Source organism: Protopterus annectens, chromosome 4.part0 (genome assembly GCF_019279795.1).
Source record: "Protopterus annectens isolate FY-2018-M chromosome 4.part0, PAN1.0, whole genome shotgun sequence".
NCBI classification, from domain to species: Eukaryota; Metazoa; Chordata; order Ceratodontiformes; family Protopteridae; genus Protopterus; species Protopterus annectens.
In genome coordinates, this window is record NC_056733.1 from 1,603,150,614 (window position 1) to 1,603,173,833 (window position 23,220).

Consider the following 23,220-nt stretch of genomic DNA (forward strand, 5'->3'; position numbering starts at 1 on the left):
GACTAGTTTTGTGGGTAGTTGTCCACAGAAGGGCTGTATTTTTGGTGGTTGCTTATTTAAATTGGTTTCTTTGCTCTCCCTTTAGTAGCAGTTTTGTGGTTGACTTGTTTGTTTGCGTGACCATCAGATCTTCTGTTTGTATGCTGATGTGTGCTTACAATAACTTTTTTAAAGCATGTTCTATGTACACTGTAGCATTTTACTAATGCACCATTTATGTGATATGCTTGAGTGTATAGAATTTAGCAGTTCAGTGTGCTTGCTATTGGTTTAGATAAGCACATCAGGTTTAAGTATATATATATATATATATATATATATATGTGTGTATATGTATATATATATATATATATATATATATATATATATATACATACATATATATATATATATATATATATATATATATATATATATATATATATATATATATATATATATAGATATATATATAATATATATATATATATTGGGAATCTAATGAATGAGATGACTGCATTTATCCCCTCAGTGCTTGCTGTTATGCAAAGTAAAGGGTACTTAAAGGAGAACCGCACCAACAGACTCAAACATGTTTATTTCATCATGGTTTGGTGTTTCCTACATTTTAACACCACTGGGATTATTTACAGCTTTTAAAATATTTTTATACGTGATTTGAGTCTGACCACATGGGTTCTGGCATCTTGAAGTAATTCTGTTTGTTTAGCCTGCCTCTGTTTTAGTCTGCCTCTAGGTATCCCAAAAATGCAGTACTTATCTGTAAAAAGTTACATCACACAGGCCACTTTCTTCCTAAAGCTGCTGCCGCTGCATTGATTTTTACATGCATACACTGCTATCTTTCAGTCAGTTAGTTTTAAGTAACATTTCATGCCATTCAATGACTACTTAAAACACCGAGAGTGCAAATGCCACATAACAGACTTTCAAAGTGCTTTTTACTGCTTTTTCTTTTTAGAATGGCTGAACAGCATTTTTTGTGAAGCCTGAATTGTACTTCTTTGACTCCTTTCCCATCCCCCTTCACACCTAACTTCCCTAGCTGTCAAAGTGCTAAGGGTAATTTGAGTTGTTACCAGCTGTGTTTGACAGCTCACAGCAGGGGACTTGACTCATGTACGTTTTCCTTTTTCTAACCTTTACTTTCTGTATGGGTGGGGGAAGGACCAGGAAGCTGTGACATCACAGCATGGGTGGGTTTTTAAGACCGTCTTGGTGGTGTCAGTTTGGGGAGGCTACCGGCCGGAAAACTACCTGTATTCACTGGCCTTGATGACCTCAATGAATTGGAGAATGCAGCAAGGGCGGGATAAAAGTTTTTTGAAAGTGAAACCACCACAGTATTGTAAGGTACTGTTGGTAGTGGAGGGAAGCAGTCAATTTAAAATATTTTAAATTCTGTGGTGGTTATTCATAGCGGGAACAATAAATAGGGAGAAAAAGGCAGAAAAGTTGAACATTTAATAATAGAATCCCGTTGTTACCCTTTATGGTCTGTTTATATCCTCTCTCAAATGTAGAGCTGATGTTATCCATTTCATTATTCATCACGACTGGATGGGTCTTGGATCTGATCCAGCACTATGCAAGACGGATCCAAGGCTCGAGCTCCCCCCTCTCCCATAATCCCGTAATCCCGTTTACTCTTAACCGCCCAATCTTGTTTTGAGTTTACTCACATATGTGATTCTTGGCTTGGAGTTGCTTTGTGTGAAATTTTATTTATTTATTTATTTATTTATTTGTCAGATAAGTCTTTTCTCTTTTCTTGTCCAGGTTTAGTGGTTTTCTTTATATCCTCACCTCCCTTTTTCTAGTTTATCTCTGACATTATTTGTAACCCCGCCTCCTTTTTCTCAGCACTTGGCACCTTTTTTGTTTTGTTCCTTCCTTGACTGACTTATTTCTTAAATTTGCTGATTTTTGGTTGTAAAAGAAAAAAAAACTTTTTGCTGTGGTAGAAGCCAGTCTTTACAGGAGTTAGTCCTGTCACTTTGTGTTTGGGTGTCTGAGTGTGCATGTGTCTGTGTTTTCTGGTGCTTTAAGTATGTCTGCGGAAGACAAATGTACTGGATTCAAAAGGTGCTGCTCTTGTGGCCGTTAGATGCCTAATTCTGACGCCCACAAGACGTGTCTGCTTGGGCGTCAACCACTTTGAGGCTTATTGCTCAGTCTGTGCGGTATTCAGCCCTTGGGCGCTGGTGGACTAGCGTAACAAGTTGCTTTTGAAGGGCATGGTTCAAGGGAGTCCTCTCGTCTCTAGGTCCTCTGCTACCTCAGGCCCTAGGGACTCTAAAAGGAAAGCCCCATCTGCTTCCCTGGGCACGTCTTCCTTAGCTGACAAGCTGCCTAGGCTTTTGGATAGGGTATCTCTGGATCCAAAACTGCCTTTGGCTGTGCCAGATTAGACATCTCCGAATCTGTCTGTCAGGATCCTGGATCTCCTCTCAGTGGAGGCCTTTGGATATGACTACAGATGGGTCCCACTCGGATCCGAAGAAAGTGGTCTAGCAGGTGCCGGATCTGATATTACTTTTTGAGGGCTCTTTCCCCTTCGGGATCCACCAGGGATCCAAAACCCTTGGTTGTTAGGCCTCTGAGCCTATCTTCGGATCGTGGACATCATAACTCTGCTTCGAGGGCCAGGTTTGAATCCCTGAACAAGTCCACCCACTCCTCTGCTTCCTCCAAATCTTCCAGGAGCCTTTTGCCCATGGATGTGGACAGGTTGATGAGGAGCTTCCTCAGGGCCCAGATAGAGATGGGTCTCTTAGCATCTCCTGCTTGCTCTGGCTCTGGAAGTATCCCGGCCCCAAGGTTGCCCTCTTATTTTCCAACTCTCAGTGTTTCGGAATTCAAAGACACGGTTCACCCAAGGGAGTAGTCGATGGGTCAGAGGATTCATACTTTCCCGACTCTGTCAGGGTCCCTGATCAGCTCTATTCCGTTGTGTTTGGATCAGAGCAGGTCTGGGATCAGATAGGTTGGCGCTGGGTCTCTGGGGAGGGGATCAGATCCAGGCTTATCGGATTGGTCCATTCCCTTGGGGGGTCTCGAACCTTGACAGCTCCGGGCCAGTACTGTCTGGATGGCTTGGACCCGGGGTTGGTTCCACTCCTTCTTCCAGGTGGTTTCAGCCCTGCAGATGAGGAAGGAGTTTCCTCAAGTCGTATTACAAATGGTAGAGCGGACTTTCTCCTGGTTTGGATCAGAGTCTTCTCCTCCTACCAGTTCCATCCCTTCATGTCACTATTCTGAGCCATGAGCCCCATCCATCCTGTCCATGGTCAGTCCTCCTGAGGCCACCTTCAGGTGGCATCTTAACCCCCAGTGGGTTCCGTTCTCCTTAGAGGCCTCCCCTGAGCCCCTCACAAAGGATGTGCCTTGGAGAAAGTGTAAGAGGAGACACTTGGACTTGCCCATGGGGGGAGGGGTCCTCCAGATGTCCACCAGATGGCATTTCTTTTTGCAGACATTTTGGAACTGACTAAAAACAAAAGTGGATGGTCATCCCAACCCCTGTCTTCAGTGGAATCTGTGTTCCTGAAGGCTTTTAGGACAGGCCCATCTACTTCCTCTGTCATCACCCCCCCCCCCTGCTGATGAGCTCATCAACCTTGTTTTGCGCAGGGCATGGAAGAAACCTGATACAGTGAAACCGGTCCTCAGGAAGGCTGATATGTTTGAGTACCCCTTCCGATAGGCATTGGAGCAAAGGCGTTCAGTTGATGCCATTGTGGTTGCTGTGGCCACCAAAAAGGAGCTGGCTGTACCCAGCTCTGTAGTCTATCCCCTGAACAGGGAGTCTTGGGTGATAGGCACATGAAGTGCATTGATGTCTTGGCCACATTTGGTTTGATAGAGCTTCACTATTTGACAACACTTTACCTGCCTACAAAGGGACCTGGTTGCTGAACTAACCAACTCTCTTTCAGAGTTGATGTTGGCGGAGGACCTCATAAAGGTCTCTTTCCAGCTTGCCACTCTATCCTCTCTTGCCAATTCATCGATGAAATTAATTTCTAATGCTGCTGACGGTACCTCTCGAGCAACCGGTGCAGGCATTGCCTTGAGGTGTCATACATGGATGCAGTTGTGTGGGTTTGTGGGACCCTTCAAGGCATCTTTTACGAATGCCCCCTTTGATGGTTCATCAGTCAAGGAGACTTTGACCTACAGTGAGCAGGAAGGAAAGACGGCGGCAGGGATAAAGTTTTTTTACCCCCCCCCCCCCCCCCCCGAGGGGCAAGAAGCTTTTGTTCCGGAAGTTGCAGAGTTCCTGGATGCTCCTGAGGATTCTTCCAGGGGCAGGTGGAAGAGAGTTTAATGGTAGATCCCACTCCAGCGGTAGAGGGGATCTGCAGAACCAGGGCTTCAGAGAACCTTTATCTGAGAAACCCTTTCAGTGCCCCCGAGGCGTTGTCTGACTGTTCTGCCCTGGAGGCAGTCAGCGGTCAATTGTTGTTGCACCCAAATGCCTGGACAGCCATAATGGTCAGTGGGTGCTCTGTCATATCCAGGGGTTATTACATTCCTTTTTCTCAGTCACCTCCAAGTCCCAAGAGATTTCTCCACGATGCACCACCCAGTCAGAGGGAACTGGGAAAAGAGAAGCTCTAACACATCTAGAAAAAAAGAGCCATCTGGGAGGTCCTAGCTGGGCATAGAGGGTCCATAACTTATTTTTTGGTGCCAAAAAAGACTGGGGGCCTGTGTCCAATTTTGGATCTCAGTGGGTTGAATCGGTTTGTCAAGAAGTCAAAGTTCCAGGTGGTCACTGTTCAGTCCATCCTGTTGCTTTTGCACAAGGATGAGTGGGTGTGGTCGACGGACCTCCAGGATGCTGACTATCGCATCAAGATAGACGGGTGCTCCAGGAGGCATCTGTGCTTCTGGCTGGGTACCAATCATTTTCAATTCAAAGCCCTGCCCTTTGGACTCGCCACAGCCCCCCTGGGTGTTTATCAAATGCTTGGCAGTGGTTGCAGCTCTCTTGAGACTGCAGGGATTCCAGGTCTTCCCGTACTTGGACAATTGACTCCTCATGGCACCCACAAAGTATCAACTGATATTAGCTGCAGTGCCTTTTGGAGACCTTTAGTGAGTTGGGCATTATGGTCAGTGTGACCAAGTCAAGACTAACTCTGGTGCAAGGTCTGGAGTTTATAGGAACCCATCTCAATACAGTGACAGAAAATTCAGCTTTGCCCTTTCGGAGAGTGGATTTAGTCAAACAGCAGGTCAGGGCAGTTCTAGAGGTCCTGTTGCTACAGGCACATCTCATGCTCAAGGCACTGGATGTCAGCAGCTATCCTCCTTGTACCCTGGGGAGGTATTAACATGCGAGTACTCCAGTGGATGCTAGCAGTTCAGTGGTCTATTCTCTATCATATTATGTCTGTCGATGAGACTGACATCCATCTGCAGATGACACCTTTAGCGGTGACTTCTTTCAGAGGACCTCTTCCAAAGCAGACTTTTTTTCTCTTCCCCATCCCATGGCCACAGTGACCACAGACACTTCTCAGCTAGGGTGTGGGGGTGAGGTGCATTTTCAGGACAAAACACTCTAAGGCACGTGGTCCCCTCCCCACAGAAACCAAGTTTCACATAAACGTCGTAGAGATGAGAGCAGTCCTCCTGACATTGCAAACCTTTCAGGGTTGCCCTCTCTGTGGATGATTGCAGTTCATACAGACAGCATGTCAGTGGTCTGGTACATCAACAAGAGGGGGGGGTATAAGTTCTTAACCACTGTGCAGAGTGGCCATGAGAGTGTGGGAATGGACAATTTCTTCTGATCGCTGTCTTCTTGCAGAGCTCATACCCAGGGAGTCCAGCGTGTTGGCAGACTGTGGGTCCATCTTGAGCCAGCACGAGTGGTCCCTGAATCCATCAGTGGCATCTCAGATATTTGGCCAATAGGGCCAGCCTTGCTGCGACCTCTTTGCATCCCCAGTGAACAACAAATGCAGCGGGTACTTCCCCTGTTCACCCCAAGAGGGGCAGTCCCCAAGGGATGCTCTAGTCCACAGTTGGCCACCAGGTCTCCTTTATGCGTATCCGCCGATCCCACTGAGCCTCAAGGTACTGCAGAAACTATCTGAAGTGTCCCAACATCCTCATTGCCCCTTTCTGGCCTCGACAGGTGTGGTTTCTCTTCCTATGGTCTCATCTGAAATATCCTCCATGGAAACTAGATCCCACACTAGGTCTCATCTCTCATCCCTCAGGGTTGAGAACCCTGAACCTCCGATCCCTTCATCTGACTGACTGGTTTCTCCACTTCCTGTGATATTAAGACAGTCCAGGATGGCTTCCCCTATTAAGAATATTATTCTTGCCTCTCAGAATCCGTCGGCTCAAAAACTCTACAACAGTAAGTGGAAGCAGTTTTCCTTTTTGGACTGCTGAAAGAAATCTTGACCCCTTTTCTGCCCCGGTTTCAGACATTCTTTTGATTTTTTTAATCTCTTTATCAAGGCAGTACCAGTTTCTCTACCATAAAGCTACAGCTGGCAGTCATCTCCAATTTTCATGTTGGTAGAGAGCCTACCTTTTTTTTACAGACTATGCAAGGCCTTCATGAAAGGTGCTTTTCTCCTTGGGCCCTCTGTCAAAACCCTTCTCCTACTTGGGATTTGACTATGGTGTTGCAGTCTCTCACTGTCCATTCGATCCGGCTGATTTCCTGTGATATTAAGTTCTTGTCCTGGAAGATGGCCTTTCCTGGTGGCCGTAACTTCGGCTAAGAGGGTCACGGAGTTACGGGCTTTGTCGTCCAAGCAGCCATATATATAATTTTTCACAAAGACAGAGTGGCCTTGATCTAATCCTTCCTTCATGCCCAGGTTGGCCACTGAAACTAATATCAACCAATCTATTGAGTTACCTGTCTTTTCTCTGAATCATTCTAATAAAGGTGAGCACTTCCTCCATACACTGGATGTACATAAGCATTTAAGATTTTACTTGCACAGGACTAAAGCTTTCAAGAAATTTGATCAGTTTGTGGCTTTCTCTCTGAGCAGACATGGTCAAGCAAGTATCTAAGGTAACCATTTTCAAATGGTTTTCCAACTGTATTTCCACAGTTTATTCTCCCAGGAGCTTTCAGTTAGCTAGTCTGCTAAGGGCTGTCACTCTCCGGTCAGTTGCTACCTCATCAGCCTTCTCTGCTAGGGTGTCTATAGATGACATTTGTGCTGCGGCCACTTGGTCCACTCCTCACACCTTCATTTCTCATTACAAACTGGGCCGCCCAGGATACTATTGTAACTTGGGATTCTGACCCAGTCGTGATGAATAATGAAATGGGTAATATCAGATCAGTAGTTATGTACTTACCACAACTTGGATTCTGTGTTACCCTATCTCATTATTCATCACTTCCCACCCTCCTTCCCCCTAGCCATACTCTGGGGGGATCTGAGGAAGCTGAAGTCTTTAAGCGTCTGGACTAAGTTCCCTTGCTTAAAGTTTCCGTTATATATTTTGTAGGGTAACTACAGTAAACTATCTGGGGATTAGAGTGCAGAATGCTATTATGGGATAGGGTCGAGTTCGAGCCTTATGTCTTGCATAGTGCTGGATCTGGTCTGATGTCGGCACCAAGACTGAAATTGTGATGAATAATGAAACAAAATAAACAGACTCCAAGTTATGGTAAGTACATAACTGCTGGTGTATTGTATCCGATTATGGCATTTCACTTATTCATGTCTGGTAGGAAAATGAAAGCTGGGGTTTATTGTTTATATACTGCAGCAAGTAAAAGACCATTCTTGTGTTAGGAGCTTGAAGTTGTCCTTTTAAGTAATGTGCTCTTTTGAATGTGTTTGAAGTAGTGACATGCTTATTTCCAAGATGTTTTGTGAGTAAGTTCAGGATGTGTATGGAAATTTAAAGATGTACTCTTGTGTTTCAAATTAATGTATAGTCAGCATTTTATGATACAGTTGTAGAGAGCAAAAAATGTCCAAAATGATTGCTACACAGATGCTGTGGATCTAGTTTGTATGTTATAATGTGGTGACATGTCAGTTTTGTCTGCTGTGATCAGTATTGTAAAGTACTTGCATTTCAGTGCGTTTTTTTTTTTTTTTTTTAATACAGTGATCAAGGTACTTTTGTTATTCCCTTAGAGGTGAAAGGGGGGGAACTTAACTGCCACTCCTGTTATCTGTTTTGAGATGCCTGACTTGCATTTGCAGGGAACATGTATATTTTTATTGTACTGTGGAGTTTTTGTAATGGCACCTACACTTGCTTTACCTTTTTGTGTGTGCAAAGGTTTCCACTGGGGTAAGCACACGTGCATGTTGATAACGCTGAAGAAGTAATTGCCACTTGGATGATGATGGTTAGAACTGCATTTAAAATGACATTTTCATCTTGTAGGTAACTGCACTTACTACTATACATTATATTAAAAATGTAAGTCTGCATGTTGGCAGTCACCTTAGTGCTGGTACAGAATCATTACCATTGGAGCATAGAAGACAGACTGATATCGGTGCTCATCAGATTGTGTAGTAGACATCTATCCATTTACCAGACTGTTTTATCCAGTTCAGAATTATGGGACCTAGAGGCTATCCCTAGCCACTGTTGGGTGCGAGACAGGAAACTGTCCTGGATCAGATCATACTCCATCTCAGGGTACATGCAAATGTGCTGTCCAATAGTCACCATTTAATTTGGCAACATCTCTTTTCGGATGAAGAGGAAGCTGGAGCATCCACTGAAAATGCATGGGTGCACATGTATATATAGGTTCTGACCAAAAAAAAAAAAACACTGAGACCATTTCAACATTATTAAAGCTCATGTTGAAGAGTTTGACTAGTTTCGGAAATAGTTGGTGCAAGACAAAGAAAATTGGCATTAGCTTATCAAATGACTGAGCAGAGCACTGTTGGTGAGTATTTTTTATAATTATGGGGAAATGAGGGGGGGGTCATCTCAGCCTGCATCCTTGGTCATGTCATGGAGTTTGGCTGTGTCAGTAGCTGGGAAATTCAACTGTTCTAGTCCTCTTGAGTATAAAGCAGTGGGGGGAACCACATGGCAAAAGTGCAAGTTGTCTTGACAGATGCCGAAGCAGGCAGTGGTCCATTCTCTGAAAACTTGGCTATATCCAAAAATTCCTTTCCCTATGGTGTGACAAAAAATGGAGACCCTTAAGAATGTCCTCTTAAGAGTGATGTCTGTTTTGAGTTGAATGAGAGAGCCATTTTGTGACCTAGTAATCAAATGATGTCCATTTTAAAATCCCAAAAGTTGGAAATGGCTGGCTTGCTCAGATGCGATGAGGAATGAGACAAGATTAAAGTTTGAAACTCCTAGTGGAGTTTGAAAATATTCTTAGTTTTTCCATTAAATCCAAAGGACATCTTTTCTTGTGGGCAGAGGGGGAGCAAAAAGTGAATGTTGTATACGTTTTATTTTAATACTTTAATAATGGTTTTCTTTATAGAAAAAATGTATAAGCTTTGCCGTCACTGGCTGGCTTTTCACCATTGTGAAATAAATATCTAAAAAGTAACTGGATTTTCCCTTGTATACACAGATAACTCTTCTCTCTTCAGCCACGTTGCCATCCTCTTCATTACAATTTTTCTCAACTGACTTAGCATTCCCCTGCCATTGTACCTCAATCTTCAGTTATGTAAAACTTAAAAATTCATTAACTTCTAAAATGCTTTACAAACATGCCTTTTTAAGCTATGCCTGCGCTAGGACTGTTTCGCACCTTCTGCTCACAACTGTTTTTTTCCCCATACCACTAGAGTTTTATTACACTTCTGTTTAGGTTTTTTAATGTAAAAATAGTAATCATTCCTGCAATTGAGTATTTTATTTCTATTAGTTCTGATATAAATATTGTACTTCAAATTTTTTATTTTATTTTATTTCTCTTTTTCAAATTTGTATATGTAATGTGTTTTATTACTGTAGTTTCTGATTGTAACTTCTGCTTTTTATAACTGCAATGTTTGAAACTGGAGCTTTTCTCCCCAGGTCTCCACTGAAAATGGGCAATCCAGCCCAGTCGGATACTACCTGGTAAACAAATGTAAAATGAATAAGTATTGTAAAAAAATGCTCAGTGCAAATAGGACTTTTATCTCTTTAAAGGCCCAGTTTTTAGCATACCTTTAACTTCCTTGCATTACAAATGTCTGTAACAATATGAATGTTATACTCAAATTTGCTTGAAAAGAGGCTACCATGCTGCTTGATTTTGTTTTGCGGTAATCCGGGCCTTTTTTTTTCTGATGTAATTTTTGTAGCTGGAGCGAGTCCTTTGAGTGAATAGTTTACTGTAGTTGTCACACTTTGTCAGCTTGCATCCGTACTGTGGCTGCTTACTTTTCCCTGTCAGCATAAGCCTGTCTTTTACATTATTTTGTTGCTTTGATTTTTATTAGTTGTCATGTATGGTGCAACAATTTAAGGAAGATTTGAATATCAGACTTGAATGAGTAGCTGAGCTTTTTAAGCTAATAACTATAGTTCAGTGTTCAAGTGAGAAATCCCAATTTACTGCGATTTTCTAGGTGTTACTTGGGCTAAGCTGGTTTGTGGCACACTTGGATTTAGAATCTGTGTTTTGTTAATCATCCTTGCCCCAACACATTGTCTTAACACAATCGAAGACTGTAAATAATGCCAAACTGCTGTAACAAATGCTACAAGAAGACAAAATGCTTTTACAGAAAATGCACTGTTGAAAAAAAATATACAAGATCAAATGCCTGTAGAAAATCAGGATTATAAGATATAAATCTTTTCCTGTGTAGCAGGATTAGGATTTTACTAAAGGGAAAGATCTGTTAATTTGTGTTAAAGGAAAGTATGTGGGGTGGGGGTTCATTTACATCTAAAATCTAAGCTTGAAAAATGTGCTTAGAAAATCAGGATTATAAGATATAAATCTTTTCCTGTGTAGCAGGATTAGGATTTTACTAAAGGGAAAGATCTGTTAATTTGTATTAAGGGAAAGTATGTGGGGTGGGGGTTCATTTACATCTAAAATCTAAGCTTGAAAAATGTGCTTCTGTTCAGATTAATAACTGTAGTTCCAGGCTGCACTATTTGAGGTGGGATGCTGGTAAACTGTAACTGAGGCAGATTTAAATACCCAGGTTTATATGAACCATATTTTAATTGCTCTGTAGTTGTACTCTGCTTTTTTTTCTAGTCTTAATGATGCAACAGACATTGAGACAGACCCAGAGAAAATGTGAAGCCTTCCAAAAAAAGCTAAGTGGGAACATGTTCAAGTACACAACAGATGGACTAATTGAGTGATGTTTTTACTGCATGTAGCAATGTTTTTTGGAAAGAAAAACATGGCATTTGGGATGAGTTTTCTATAAATGTGTATGTTGCTGTCATAGCTTTTCATTAGTTTTGGATGGCGCAACTGTCTGATGTAGTGATTAGTTGTATTTCTTGGTTGTAATGCATTTTAAGCTAACATTTTTGGTAAGTGGCTCATACTGTACAGAACATGCCAAGCTGAGTGCTTTATCTTTACTCGTGGAGCTTTGGTGATTAACTATAAAAAATGCATTAAAGCAGTAACCCATTGCTTCAGTGCACAATCGGTTGTGCTCCTGGATTGCAATAGAATGCATTAAAATTATGCATTTTGGCTTCTGACAGGATACTTGGCACCTTCCATTGTCATTAGAGAGAGTTTCATTTAGTGACCATAGGCATGAGAAGGATTTTTGAAAGCACTAGATTGAGTGAGTAAAGATGTTTTGCCATCCTCTCTGAAGCATTTGCATGGCATGGTCAAGTGTAACTTTATACCATTACCCAGTTACGGGCACTCAACTGCTTCATTTTTCATACTCCCACAAACAGCAACACCCCACACTCACCTTTGGGGAGTAATTGAGCTAGGGACTTCATTGCTTTCTTTACTCTCCAGAGTGGAATTTCATGGTGAAGAAGAGTGAAATAATGGGCGAGTTTTAAGGGAGCAGGTCATCAGGTAGTGGAGAACAGTGGGAGCTGTCTTCCCCCAGTAAGTGCATAGCACTTCAGCTTGAATTATGTATTGTGAAGCTGCTAACTGCAGACCCCCATCCCCAAGGATGCTTGATCTAAGTTGATCAGTGCCTGAGTTGTTGTAAAAGTGTTTCACTGAAAAGTTACAGTTCCATTCCAGGTACATTTCTATAAAGCTGGATCTCATTAAGTGTTGCATTTCAGATAAGGTTGTACCATATGTTGCCCTCCCCCCGATTGTATGAAATAGGACTGCAGCAGAAAGCCCTATAAAATGACTTGAAAGAAAAGTTTCACAGGTAAAACTCTCTGAAATAAAGGTGACATGTTCATCTCCGCTTTCATGGGTGCACAAGCTGTAAAGTAGAACAAATTAAAGATATGACTGAATTCACCCCTTAATCAGTGTTCACGTTTTTTACTTTTACTTTGAGTACTCCTGCTTTAGAGTAGTGTGAACATTTTTGTGCGTGCTTTCAGCCCTTAGTATGTGTTGCATTTTGAAGTCAAATAGTAAAGTCAGAAAGTAAACTTGTGATACTTAAAATCAAGAACTGTTTTACTTGGTGCTTTTTTCTTTGCTGTGCTTGTAGTAGCACTTTTGCATCTAGTTCTTTTTGAAGAGTCCCATTTCTGAGGTGTTTGTGTAGAATTCTGTAAGTGGAGAGCATTGTTTAAGAAAACAGTCTAAAATTCAGAAGCTTTAGAGTTTAGAGGTGTACATTTAATTGACCAGTCACATCCATGAGGTGCTTGGAAAATCCCTCTACTGAAATGACTTAAGAGCCCCTACAGGCCTAGCTAATGTAACCCAATTATACCCAATATATGGCCCCTAGGGGTAAGAGGATGGCATGGATTTGTGCCTGTGCTGTGAGTATCTTGCAGATTAGCCCTCTCCATAGTGTAGGCACTACCACAGGTGTGAATTTGTGATTTCCCCATCTATTAATCTAAATTGCATTTGAAGAGGGACAGTGAAAGGCTGTTCTTGTGAATAGGAAGCGAGACACACCAGTCTCCCTAGTATGTTTTATTTTAGTTGCTAACTAAGCTTGTATCTCTAGATCGGGTGACCCTTGTGGTAGTTAACTTGTGGATGTGTAGCAGCTCCATCAGGGCTGGATTTGACTGCCTTGTAGGTCGGACATAGGTCACTCCTTAATAGTCTGTAGGAGACAGCGTAAGTGGTAGTTTTTAGTCTTTTGGTCTGTCCACATAGGACAAATTGTTTACACCCTGCATTTTCTTTGAGGAACCTCTGAGGTTTCTCCAGCTTCTATAAATGCCTAGTCAAGTACATGTCAAAATGTTGCATTGTACTCTCTTGTTTGTCTGAGGGCTGAGTACAGCTTGGATCTGGGTGCCATGCCTTTATACTTATAAGTTGTGCCACATAGAAGGACTTCTTCACTACTGTGGACACGTGGAAGTCAAAGTTTAGGCCATCTATCTAGATCTCTCATCTTTGAGTCTCCTCTTAGGGGTGTGCTGTTAATGATGTAATTTGTAGGGGTATTAGACTTCCCATAGAGTATGATCATGCATTTTTTCACGTTTAGTTTTAGGCCATGGTTTTGTGGCACCTGTTATTCGTCTAATCTAGACCCTCCTGAAGGATATCTACATTGTTGGATGATTTACTGAGTGCCCTCATCTTGCAGTTGACAGCAACTTTTGTCTTCCAAAGGCCTTCCACATTGGCCTTAATTTCACCCAGTACTGAGCCCTGTGGCACACCACTAGTAACTGGCCTCTTGTTGGACCTGGATTCACCCACTGTAACCATGTGTGTCCTGTTTGTGCGCCCAGCTGACGATCTGGTGATAAGGATTTAGGTCTAGGTTTTGAATTTATTTTTAGTGGAGTGGAGAATTGTCAGGTGCTTTTTCCCAGGTTGAGGTAGGCATTATGTACTTTTACCCTTATCCATGGCCTTTAGTGACTTTCTCAAAATCCACTACATTAAGTAGGCAAGACATGCCCTTGACAAAACCAGATTGGGTTGGGTCTAGTATTTGGGGTTTCCTATGTCATTATTTATCAAAGCCATGATTATTCTTTCCATGGCCTTGCATGTAAAATTAGTCAGACTTGTGGGTCTGTAATTTTCCCGAGTAAGTAGATGTTGGTCTCCGTTTAATACAGTGGGGATGGCTGTTGCTGTCCTCCATTCTACTGGGACAAAGCCAGTCCAGAGGCGTTGGTTAAATTGGTTAAATAGATATCCTAATGGGCCTGATAAGTCCTAATTTTAATTTGTTTAAAAGGCAGCCTGTTACAGCAAGCATCAGGCCCAACTGAAGCAGTGTTTTGAGCTTTAGCGAGCTTATTGGCAACCCGTTTTTTGATCATGATTGGCAGTGGAGTAATGGGTGTTTCTTATGCAAAAACTAGGGGTGATGGGGAGTGAAATTTTAAGTTGAATTTGTCTGTTGTCAGATTTGCTCTTCCAGATGAGTATAAGTGCTGCCATCTGCAGCTAGTTCTTCATATTGTTGGTTGTTGCCTTTAAGATTGCGGACATAACTGAAAATGCCTTATGAGTATCCTTGGCCTCTGAGGCTATTTTTACCTCAGTCTCTGCTTTCAGAGACTTGATTAGTCCAAGATTCGCTTCTTTAGACTAATTTGGGACTCTCTGCTCTGTTGTGCATATTGTCTTCTCGACAGAATTTTCTTTCTTTTGTTGTACAACCTATTAGTACCATAATTGGTTTGACCTGGGTTTATTTCTGTCTGGTATTGCTATTTCTATTCAGTTGGTTATATGATTATACAGGGCTTTTTGTGTACGTATATGTATAGGCTTCTATTGTTTTCTGGATTTGGCAGAGCTCGGAAAACTGTCTGTGCTTTCCCTTAATAAGGGGTGAATATACCTTGGAGAAGTTCTTACACGTTTTTGGAGTTAGGTGGGGGGACTAGTTTTACCTTTATTTCAATGGGGACCACTTTGTGATCTGATCTTACCAGTGAGGACATCACACTAGAAGGGGGTGCATCATTCTCCCATATTTTTGAATGCCAGATCTAGGATCTCTAGATCTACCCTCTAGTAGGGGTGCAGACTAGCTGTTCTGGGGCATTTGAATTTACAAAGTCAAGAAATCTTAGGGCCTGCATATTTAGTGGTCGTGTGTACCTCCCAATTAATTGAGGAGTGAGGAGTAGTTGAAGTCACCCATAAGGTATGGCATTGGGCTAGATGGGTAATTCCTAGTAACCTCAGGTGTGATGTATGGGATTCCTGGTTCATGGAGGACCTGTAGTTTGCAAGAATATGGTAATTAATTTTCCCATGGTTAGTTGGACATGGAGTAGCTCAAGCATGTCATATTGTCTCACCAGCCTTTTTTAGTGTGCTTTACCCTTTATGTAGCTGGATACACCTCCCCCCTCTGCCCTGGATACACCTCCCCCCTCTGCCCTCATGTTCGGTGGCTGGTTGGAAAGTATTAAGGGCATTGTAGCCACACACTGCTATAGTGCTTTCTGTGGCTTTGAAATGTGTTTCAGTAACAGAAGAGCTTCCAGGGAGTGCAGTTTCTTGAGACTGCTAGCATTGAGCAGTAACACCTTTAGCTTGTCCTGAGAATATTTTGTTGTGTTTTAACAGTTGTCTGTTTGGCAATGCCTAAAAGACACTGTAGTGAGTGCATAGCATTTTGGCCAGGGCCAAAAGCTTAGAGGTGACAGGTGAAGATTATCCCTGGCAAAGCAGTGTGGCCTGTCAACCATGTCCTCTCAGGCTAAGTATTGGGTCCCTTTGGAATGACACCAGTATCTAAGCAAATTAATTGTTCTGTCATTTTCTGCTGGTATTGTGGATTCATCCTTGGAAACTGTAGAGTGCTACTCATTGCTAGGCTCACACCTACCTATGGCTCTCATTCTGAGAGTTCAATCATGTCTGTTCATATAGTCCAAGGAGATACGTTTCGGGTCATTTACTCCCACATGGACTGACTGAGTCATACTGGTACTTAGTGGTAAGTGAGCTTGCATTGTCTGGCAAATCCTGGACCCTGACAGGCAACTAACTGCAACCTTCCCCTTATCTACACGTGTATGTGCCTGTTAGTGGAGTTTCCTTTGACCAGAATATTGGGTTGTGGAGTGTTTCACCTTATGGGCTTGATAGTTGAGACACAGATACTTCTTTGCGTTGTGAGGGAAATTGTCTTTTTTGTGTGAACTTATTTTCTCAGTACTAAAGGCATTTGAGGTTTGGGCAAGTTATGCGTAAGCAACTCCTCGTGTATGTGGTCCTTTGTGGGTGTGGTGAATAATTTGTGCATTGTTGGCAATCTGTTTGTTGCGTTTTGTGTCAGAGTCTCTACCCTCTGTTGTCCAATGTGTAATGTCTCTTCAAGAATTAAGTGGTTGTCAGTGTACATAAGGCAGTTGTTTCATTGCCTCATGGTGCCCATATCCACCAAGCTGGATGCAGAGATAGCAGGAAAGTGCCTGGCTATGTCTGTAGGTCCTAATTTGTACTTGATGGAGGATGTTTGTAACTGGATAAGGGAAGGGTGCTAACCGAACCAGTGATACTGACCAACACCCAAACCAGATGCTCTCGGAACACCACTGCTGCGTCAAGAGCAGCTTCTCGGAAATGCGAGGTTTGTATACGATCAGAAAAAAAGCTAGTTTCACACTAACTGTGCCCCAAGGCCAATTGGGTAAGCGTACAGTAAGCTTTCCACCAGCAATTCCCAGCTCAGCTAGGTGAAATTAGCCCTCTCCTGCCACAAGAGTGTAGATTCCTAACCCTCTTAATGTAAAATGACTGGGTTGGAGACCAAACGCTACGGAACCATCAACATATACTTAATACTAACCAAGAAACACTAGATACATTGTTGCAATTTCAGACTGCTGTAAGAGCCGCTGTTCTGCACCAAAATACGAATAGCTCACAAACGTTCACAGTATAATGAAAATGAGCAATATTTGCATCTGTGCAGGGCATTGGCACAGTGATCAGCTTTGTGCAAATGTGCCAGATTTGTATCAACGCTGGAAATGCAGAAAACTGACTACTGAGCCCTCTGGCCAATAGAACAACTACACTTAGAGCCCTTTTGTGTGCTTTCCAGCTTGGGTAGACCATAATCCCAGTCATCCTAATGTAAAAGCACAGTAAAAATGTCCAGAGTGAAATGCTGCCACAAACTAATTTAAAGGGGAACTGCATCCACAGACTGAAAAAAAAAATGCTTATTTCTTCATGTCTTGATGGTTCCTACATTTTAACACTGCTTTTGGAGACTCTGTACTTTATGTATGTATGTGTGTATATATATATATATATATATATATATATATATATATATATTTATTTATATATATATATATATATATATATATTTATATATATATATATATATATATATATATATATATATATATATATATATAACATATAATGTAAATCCAGAGTCTGCTTACATGGTATATTATCTTGATTTTTTTTTTTTGACTACTTCTAGGTATCCCACATTGCAGTGTTTTGGCTTTAAAATATTACATCATAGCCCCTAAGCTCCTTTCACTGCATTGACTTTACATGTGTTTTCACATATACCCTGCTTTTAGTCATTCAGGTTTAATTACCATTTCTTGCTTTTCAATGAGCATTTAAGACAAACTGGTATAATCGCACCTTAAACTCATCTCCCTTCTCCCTGTATACCTGCCCTTTGTGTCTGTCAAAGTGGCAAGCTTGAGCTGTTTGCTGCTGTGATTGCTAGTTCACAGCAGGAGAGAGAGTTCATGTGCTGAGAATACTGTTCTGTGTGATTGTCCCGTTTGTCTTAATACTCATTGAAAAGCAAGAAGTCATTAAACATGACTGGCTAAAAGAAAGCAGGGTATGTGTGAAAATGCATATAAACTTAATGCACTGACAGGAGCTTTTGGTGCAGGGCTATGATGTAATATTTTAAAGCCAAACACTGTATTGTAATCTACCTGGAGGTAGACTAACAAAATCAAAATGCCGGACCTAATGTGGGCAGACTCTGGAATTATGTGCTTTTTTTTATATTTTTAAATGTGGAGTCCAGTAGTAGTGTTTAAAATGTAAGAAACATCAAGACTTGACAAAATAAACATGCTTTTTCACTCTGTGGGTTCTGTTCTCTTTTAAGGAAGAAGTAATAAGTAATTCAAGGTAACAGTAGTGTACTTTAAAAAGTTTATAAGTGTGATTGTTCAGTATAAGTACTTTGCTTTGTAGAAATAAGCCAGGAGCCACTCAATTGTGCAGAATTTATAAAGGCACTTAAAACAAGGTAAGCTTGATTAGTACATGCAGGAATCCCTAGCGTTTTCTCACCAACATGTACAGACCAGACTACACCCAGTGCCACTAAATGGAAAATCTGTCCTTGATGCAAGAATACGGAAAAGAGCTTGCTAGAGTATGTAAATACACTGTTATACAACAGCTAGCTAGATGATGAATTCATAGCAAGTAAATCAGTAGGACAGATAATGAGAGGTGAAATGATTTTTTTTTCCAAAATAAGCACAGGGAAAGGAAAATTAATAATTCTAGATATAAACTGCAGTTTAAAAAAGGGAGCGCTTATAAACCTCAACTTACAATAAGGGTGGGCACCAAGTTTTAAAAAAAAAAAAAGCAGATCAAGGAATGGGTGGGTAGACGGGGAAAATAACCAGCAGGGAATCACCAACTGTGTTTGTGGTTTAAATAGTCGGTGCTTGTCATGTACAGGTTCCACTGCATTCACTGAGGCATTTTTCAACCATTATTCAGAAAGTGGATTTATACAGACTGTAGCGATATATATATATTTTTTAAATCGGTTTGACTCGTGTATGAAAGAAAAATTGTCCATAGGGTCTGGATGCACTGTGCAGATTACTTGTCCATAAGACACAGGACCTTACTCAAACAAGGCAGACTTAAGACGGCTCATGATAGCCATAAAATTCAGCACTGTCTTCCTCCCCAAGGGAGCCCGCAGGACTTTTTGCAGGGAGGGGTGCAAACCCAGAGCCCCACCCACACAGCCCCCCTCCCCCCCGCCCATGCAGCCATTCCAGTGTCCCATTACTTGGATATTTCTCCCCATTTGTCATAGACACTGTTCAAATCTCTCAGTATACATACTGTTTTATGCTTTACGTCTACAATAATTACAGATATTTGGATTTCATTTACTTTTATTTCAAAATTTATAGCACAAACACTGATAGACATTTTACTAAACCTAAACAAAGCAATAGTCTTACAATGAAAACAGACTTGCATTAAAACTTCTCTACCTTTGAAACTCACATTCATTGAAACAACATTGAAACTCACATTCAAAGAAAATGCATCTGGCCAGTAGGAGGTTAAGTTTACCTTTGGACTGTTTTCAAATCATAGGCCCTTGCACTCATTTTTTAGGGCCATGCAAACGTTCTTTGATTCACCTTACTGATTGTATTAATTATAATATATAAACTGAAATGTTAAGTTGTCTTATCTCGCCTTCATTCTTGCTGGTTGGGTTCGGAGCCGATCCTCTGCTCCGACTCGGCCATCTTCAAAAGCTCGAGAGCTACTTACTGGCACGAGGCCCCCCCTATATCCCATGATGCCTGGCGCTAGATACCCAGATCTCGTTTGCAGCTTCTGCTGCGAGGTTGCTTTTACTGGAACCGTAAGGGAGTCGAAAACGCTCTAGATTTCCATCCCTAGACACTCTGCTCAAGGGTTGCTTCTGTTACAGTCGGAGCGAAGACACCGATCCCACTCTTCTCGGTCTTCTAGACTATCTGACCATGATTTGGAGAGAGTGGTGAGCAGGCTTCTAAAATCGCAGGCCCTGGCTAAAATGTTATCCAGCCCCCCTCATCAGGGTTCGGCTCCGCCCGTCTCTGCAGTAGTTCCTCCTTCGACTCATCCCTTGAATTCGGAGCCGGAGCTTGCTGGGGCTCTGATCATGGAACCGTCTGCGCCGATGCCTACCCTTTCGGTTCCGTCGTCTGCTCCGATCTCTTCCATGGTGCCATCCTTGGAAGGATCTGGGCACCGGGACTCCCTCGTCGGCTCCGAGGGGGCGAGTGGCATCGGACCCTTGTCCGACCCCGTTCTCCCTCTCGGAACTTCAGCGCAGGTGAGTTCAGCTCCTACATCGGCCTCAGAGCTATCTCTCGGTGCCTGGAAGGATCCCGGTCTCGCCGGAGCCTTCTCCAATATCGGGAAGGGGCGCCTTTGAGGTCATGAGGAGTGTGCTGGCCTCTGAGTCGGCCCCATGGTTAGCCTCATCGGCTCCTCCCCCCATGGTGCCTGCGTCTGCCTCTGCCCCTCCTCCAGACCCCAAGCGTGGGGAACAAGCACTCCAGGGCATCCCATTGGGTGTATCTACCTCTTCCGAGGCCTCCCCTGATCATTCAGAGGAGCCCCCTTGAAAGAGGAAATGCAAGAGGAAGCATGTTGACTCTCCTGAGTCTGTCACTTCAGATACCGACTTAGAGGATTTGGAAGGGTCGCCGAGATCCCCCTCTGAGGACGTCTCAGACATCCTTGAGATACTTAGGCAGAGGGGGAACTGGACTGCCCTTAACCGTTCCGAGGATGAGTCTGTATTCCTGGACTCGTTTGGTTCCTGACCCTCCACCTCCTGGGTGTGTCTGCCTTTCGATCCACTCATGTCTGTGGTGGCTTGGAAGGCGTGGTCAGCCCCAGACACAGTGGAACCAACTCCCCGAAGACCCACAAAATTTATTACTGCACCACAAGACAAGCAATTTCTGATGAAGGGTGTTCCCGTTGATGCCATGGTGGTAGCAGTGGCCACAAAAAAGGAGTTGGCTGAAACTTCTTCGTCTGTCCATCCCCTTAATAAGGAATCTAGGACGATGGGCAGATATGGGAAGCGGATGTTTTCCTCAGCGACCTTCTCCATGAGGTCCCTGAACTACTTGTGCCACTTTACCCGCCTTCAAAGGGATCTCCTTAAAGAGCTAGGAGATACCCTTTAACATCCATCAGCTGCGGGCCCCAGGCTAAGGTTGCCTCCCAGCTGGCGACTCTTAATTCGGTAGTAAACTCCTCCATGCGGCTCAACTCTTATGCAGCCGATGGTGCGAGTAGGGCCGCAGGCACAGGCGTGGCCTTGAGGAGGCATGCTTGGATGCGGTTATGTAACTTTGCGAAACCCTTCAGGGCGTCTTTCACCAACACCCCTTTTGATGGTTCTGCTCTTTTTGGACCACAGTTGAAGGATACCCTTACCAGGTGTGAGCAGGAAGGCAAGACTCTCTGCTGTGGGAGTCTGTTTTTCCACTCCTTCAAGACCGTATCCCAAGGGTCAGAAGAGTGGGAAGATGTGGTTCTGGAAACCCCAGGGAGCCGTGCCTGACGCACGTGGAGTGTTCCCCTCCAGGGTCAGAGGAGGGAACAACAATAGACGCTGCCCTCTGGGCAGAGGGGGTCCGCAAAATCAGGGCCAAAGAGAATCTTTCTCTGACCAGCCCTTCCAGCATCCCTGAGGTGCTGCCCGGCTGTCCACCTTCGGAGGCAGTCTGGGGAAGATTATCGCTGTACCCAAAAGCCTGGCAAAGTATAACACAAGACAAGTGGGTACTGTCCATCATATCTGAAGGCTACAAAATCCCCTTCTTTCGCACTCCCTACATTCCCAACAAATCCCTTCCAGATGGTCCACCCAATCTAAGGGATGAAGCAGTTCAAGAAATTTCAAAACTGCTAAGGAAAAGAGCCATCCAGCCAGTCCAGCAGACCAGCAAGGATCCGGAATTTACTCAAGGTTCTTTTTGGTACCAAAAAAGACAGGGGACTGGAGACCCATTCTGGATCTCAGCAGACTAAACAGGTCTGTTCAAAGAACGAAGTTCCGGATGGTCACGCTATAGTCCATTTTACTCTTTCTGGGTCAGGACAATTGGATGTGCTCCATAGATCTTCAGGACGCGTACTACCATATCAAAATGGACAGACACTCTAGAAGATTCCTGTGCTTCCGGCTGGGAGCCAGTCATTATCAGTTCAGAGTTCTGCCCTTTGGTCTCACCACAGCCCCCAGGGTGTTCACCAAATGTTTGGCAGTAGTTACCGCTCACCTGAGACGGCAAGGATTCCAGGTGTTTCCATATTTAGACGACTGGCTCCTTATTGCAACCACCAGGCATCACCTGCTGCGAGCCAGAGACTACACCATCCAAACTTGCTCCAAACTAGGCATCACAATAAATTTCGAAAAGTCTGCATTGTCGCCTTTGTCAATCTATTACCTTTATAGGCGCAAACTTAAATACAAAGGACATGTCGGCGAGACTTCCATTAGACAGAGTGCTAGACATTCGCCGACATGTGCAGGTCTTATTAGGATGCAAAAAAATTCAGGCCAGATTCGTCCTAAAGACCTTGGGTCTCATGGCAGTGGCTATCATACTAGTCCCCCTTGCTCGTTTTCATATGAGGATTCTTCAGTGGATGCTCTTCACCCAATGGTCTTTCCAGCAGCTTCCAATGTCTCACAAGGTAATGATCACACAGACATGCAAAAACCAACTAGCTTGGTGGATAGTTTCCCCATCAGTACCCCAGGGCAGACCATTTGCTCTTCCTCCTCCAGTGGCTAAGGTGACCATGGATGCCTCCTTGATCGGGTGGGGGGGGGGGCATTTTCAGGGCAGAACAGTCCAAGGCACCTGGCAGCCTCATGAGTACCATCTGCATATCAATGTCTTGGGAGATGAGGGCCGTGCTTTTGGCGTTGCAAGCTCTTCACAACTGTCTTCCCACCGGGACCATTGCAATTCAAACAGGCAATATGTCGGTAGTGTGGTACGTCAACAAGCAGAGCGGAAACAGGTCCTACCCCCTATGTCGAGAAGCACTCAGACTCTGGCAGTGGGCGATCTCTTCCCAACGGTTTCTGATAGCAGCGCACATCCCTGGGAAGTCCAACATTATAGCGGACAGGCTGAGCAGAGCAATTCTCATGCCTCACGAGTGGTCTCTCAGACAGTGGCGGACCAAATCTTCCGCAAATGGGGTCAGCCTTGCTGCGACCATTTTGCCACCCCCTTCAAGTGCAACAATTTCTTCTCTCTCCTCCCTCTTCCCGGACACTTCCCCAGGGACGCTCCAGTTCACGATTGGCCTCAGGGACTTCTTTATGCATTCCCTCCATTCCC

General features: G+C 43.4%; 1 protein-coding gene across 1 annotated transcript in view; it reads left to right on the plus strand.

The window, feature by feature from the left end:
* Positions 1 to 23,220, plus strand: part of RPS14 (ribosomal protein S14) — a 187,515-nt gene that overhangs the window by 61,974 nt on the left and 102,321 nt on the right. The window lies entirely within an intron of this gene.